Below are 4711 nucleotides of genomic sequence, written 5' to 3'. Positions count from 1 at the left end.
TTTTTTTCTTTTATTATTTTACGAGCATTTTTGGATAGTTGTTTTAAAAAGGCAACTCACGTATGAAAATAGTATTTTGATACGTCATGTATAATGGGATTTGTTTATTGCTATCATTTGCTCTAAAGTTTCGTGTTAAAATGAGAACATTCCAGTTTTATACTTTTTTTATTTAGTTTTTTTTTTTTTTAAAGAAAAACGCATGTGTCTAGAACATTTGTGGAAAAAAGCACTAGACTGTTGCAATTTTTATTTATTTTTTTCATATTTTGGGGTATAATGTTAGTCTAAAAAGAAACTTTTACTAGAACTTGACATTGGCTGGGGGGTTTTTATTTTTTGTTAAAATAATGCTTAACAGCCAGTGTCTGGTGGCTGTTATTTTTAAAAATGTTTAAAAAGGAATATAGTGACAAAATATACATAAGTTTTTCTAGTTTTATTTTGGGGTAAGTTGTATCACACTTACTAATGTTACCTGCACAAATATAATTCCAGCAGCAACATCTCTTGCATAATGAGTACTTTTCTTTGAGGGGGATTCTTAATGCAGAGACCAGTAAAACTGAAAAGTTTTCTTGTAATATAAGTGTTAAAGGTTGTAACATTTGGAAAAAACTTTTAAGCCAAAAAGTGTTAACTAATCTTTTCGATGACACAACAACTAAGAGCGGTAAGAACGACAGACATATATGTTTGGGACATTTATATTGGAGATTTACTTTTTAATTTGCTACCAATGGATGGTGAATATAACTATTTTGATAGGAAAATATTGACGAGCCCTCGTTTTAGACGCACAAGAACAAAAAGAAGGCGTAATTATGGACACAAATTAGTTAATGTTCTGTATGGGGAAAACGTGTCGATGTTTATAATTTTTCCTAAATGGCGGTTGATAGCAGGCATAGTTGTTTTAACTTAACATCACCAAAAGTTGTCCACACAAGAGTAGGGACATGAAATTGTTCGCTGAATGAACAAATTGATGGCTTAAGAAAGCCATAGTTAAATGTATTTATACCCTACACCAATAATTCGATAAAATTTGGTACATGCATTTTTTCGGCCCAATGATAAAGCGTATTGCAAATGGTTGAAATATTCCTCCCGAAAAAGATTTTGTTGTCATAAATGTCTTATTTATATAGATAATTTCCTTCTCAAAAAATTTTATGTAAAAGGAAATCACATTGAATCAATTCATAACTGACCCAAGCTCCCTTCTGAAAATAACTTTAGCGAACATAAATATCATAAAAATGTTGGTATCTATAAAAAAAAAAATTATTCAATATATTGGCCATTGTTAGCTATCACGTTTACCATCTTTCTGACAACATATGGATTCCGATCAAAAATAACTGCTCATCTTTGATCGAAACAAAAAACAGTCAGACGGGGAAAGGTTTGGGCTATAAAGTAGGTGATGCAAAACTTCCCAACCACTCTATTTTAAATACTTTTTAATTGCAACATGTGGCCGAGTGTTGTGATGATGAACTATTCTGGGAGTTTTTCGGCCATTACTCGCTTCAAACGAATCAGTTGTATTCGGTACAGGTTCCCCATGATGGTTTGGCAAGCTTTCAGCGGCTCATAATAGATAGGACTCATTTGATCCCACCAAATACACAGCATTACCTTTGCGCCATGGATATTTAGCTTTGGAGTCGATTCGGATGGTTGGCCCGGTTTCATGTACGACTTCTTACGCTTCGAGTTATCCTTTAGGATCCACCAAATTTTTTTTTGGGGAAAAAAAAATTCGGGTTAAAATTTTTTTTTCCGATTTCGAGCCATTGTAGGTCCAACTTACATTAGATATCCATATTGTCTATATTAATGACTTAGTAATCCAGATGTAGGTCAAAAATAGGTCAAAATCGAGGTTGTCCTTGTATTTTCCTCATATCTCAGCCATGTGTGGCCGATTTTGCTGATTTTAAATAGCAAACTTCTCGAAAGCATGTCTGAAAGAATTATTGAAGATTTGGATCCCGTAGATATCTGGGGTCTTCAGAAAATTGACAGACTGACAGACGGAAATGGCTTAATCGACTGAATCCGCTATCTATAAGGATCCAGAATATATACTTTATAGGGTCGGAAAATTATATTGTGGAAATTACAAACGGAATGACAAACTTATATATACCTTTCTCACGAAGGTGGAGGGTATAATGACATATAAATTATTAAAAATAAAAACGGCGTTCAAAATATCTCATTAAGGTCCGATAATCATTTTAACAAAAACAAATCTTATAAAAAAGTTGGAATCGAAATAAAATTTAACTAAAATAGGACCTAATTTCAAGACGATTAGATCAAAATTATTGAAATTGTAATAGAAAAATGATACATATACACTTTCTTACTTGTTATACCCTACACCACCAAACTGGGCAGGGTATATTGGGTTAGTGCTGATGTTTGTAACGTGCAGAAATATTTTTCCAACACCTACCTTAACACCCACCCTAGCACTTTCTCAGTCGATTAAGCGATGTTCGTCCGTTCATGTAAAACTTGTAATCAAACTGCACTCCACAATTTCAAAGACAGGACGAAGCCTATTGCATGTGGTTAGAATCGGTTTATTATTTCCCCTAGCTGCCACACAAGAGTTTCCATATAACGCCCACTTTCGAAAATCACTTTCACAAGTAAAACCTCTTAAAAATATTGGTAGCCAAATAAAATAATCGTCTCCTCGGTGTAGGGTATCTTATGGTGGAGTTTGACCGGCTATACTTCCGTATTTGTTTTTTTTTTTTTTGGAAATTTTGTTTACTATAACTTTTATTATTCCTCTATTGTTAACTCAATGGACCGATATGTCTACATAGAGAATGTTGATATTTGAAATATGAAATGTATCCAACAATAGCCGATATTACGAAATTATTCGAGTTAATTTTTAATACAATTATTTGAGGAACAAAAGGTACTTTTTCGCATCTTCTCAAAAATTGGTTTTTTGGTATTTTGGTTGAAATCTTTTAGAAACAATCAAGTCTGCAAAATTTTTTAATTTTTTTTACTAAGTAAACACTAGTACAACGTACAACACTAGTATAAAACGAAAAAAATATTTAATTTCAATGTGTAATTTGTTTATATATTAGATCAGGATTAAAAACATTCATTTAAAATATTATCGTTAAAAAAAGACGCATAAAAAACATACTTTTTAATTTTGTTTTTAACAAAACGTACTTTTTTTTCTTTATTTTTTAACAAAAGGATCTTTTTCCGATATTAAAATGGTTTTATATCAAACATCCTTAACATTTAATGTGGTGACTTATGTTAGTTAGATGTATCATCATTGGCGTAGATAGGGGGGTGCTGGGGTGGTCTAAACCACCCCAGACATGCGTCTACCCAACCCAGATAAAAATTTGGAGAGTCGCAGAAAGATTTTTTTGGATTTGTAGATTGTTTCGTTAAGAAATTCCTGTGCCCTAGAACATTTATCATGGGGTTTTTGGAACCCAAAAAGTTAAAAAATATTCCAATGGCAATCGTACAACGGAGCACATGTAATGTTTGGTATTAAAAACGGTTTACAAGCTAACATAAAGGAGTCAAATTCGCAAGCCATTTTGGTTCATTGTTCAAGCCTAAGCCAAGCTCTTCAAACTAAACAGTATAGTAATATAATAAACAGCCTTTGCACAACTTGATGGAGTTGTAGATATACGAATTGTAAGTCAGTAATTAAAAGTGATCTTGAAGATTTCAACATTAGGTAAAAGCTAAAATCTGGATTTGTCAGATTCTATTCCTTCAGTTGATTATTGGAAGTTAAATATATATAATCCAGTAATAGATAGCATAATGTTTAATATCGAATACCGATTCCAAAACATTCCATTACCTAATGCTGTTAACAATTTCTTTAAATTAGATTTGGATGGCGCCGATGAATTCATTATTAATTACATGTTTTGCACGATAATTGATATGATAAAATCCAAAATTGACAAGAATATCTATCCAAGCATTTACATACTTTTACAAGTGACAATAAGCCTTACTATCAGTTTTGCTAGTTGCGAAAGAAGTTTCTCAGCTATGCGTTGAATAAAACAATGGTTACGTAGTGTCATGCTTCAGGAACGATTTTCAAATTTACCAGTTTTTTTTCAACTCAATTCTTTATTTATAATAATATTTGTACAAAGGCGTATATATATGTACAATATTACATTTTTAAATATAGAGAGTTTAGATATAAATAAATCTTTTCAACTCAAAAATAGTATTTTCTCTAACTAATATAATAAGGAACAAATAACAGTTTAGATCAAGAGGAAAACTAAAAAAAATCCCATTTAAATATAATAAAAAATTATAAAAATATTTTATAAAATAAATTAGCAGTTTTAAATATGGAAAATGAAGTAGTTATGTTAGCAAACTCAATTTTTGTGATATTTTAGTCATAGATAATAGACATAGAGCGAAAACTCTCCTGTCAAAGACCTAACTCAGTTGTCAGAAACCTAAGTGGTGAGAATGTATTATTAGAAAAAACTATGTGAAAACAAAAACAACACTCGTATGTGTGATTATTTTTAGTAATTTTTTTGTTTGATTTTTTTTTCTAGTTTTCGCTCTATGTTTCTCTAAGATTTTAGTTTTATTTTTACTATTTGGGAAGTGCACTTGCCCACCCCAGAGTAATAGTCTAGCTACGCTT

This window comes from Calliphora vicina, chromosome 2, assembly GCF_958450345.1.
Source record: "Calliphora vicina chromosome 2, idCalVici1.1, whole genome shotgun sequence".
NCBI classification, from domain to species: domain Eukaryota; kingdom Metazoa; phylum Arthropoda; class Insecta; order Diptera; family Calliphoridae; genus Calliphora; species Calliphora vicina.
This window is presented reverse-complemented; position numbering follows the sequence as displayed.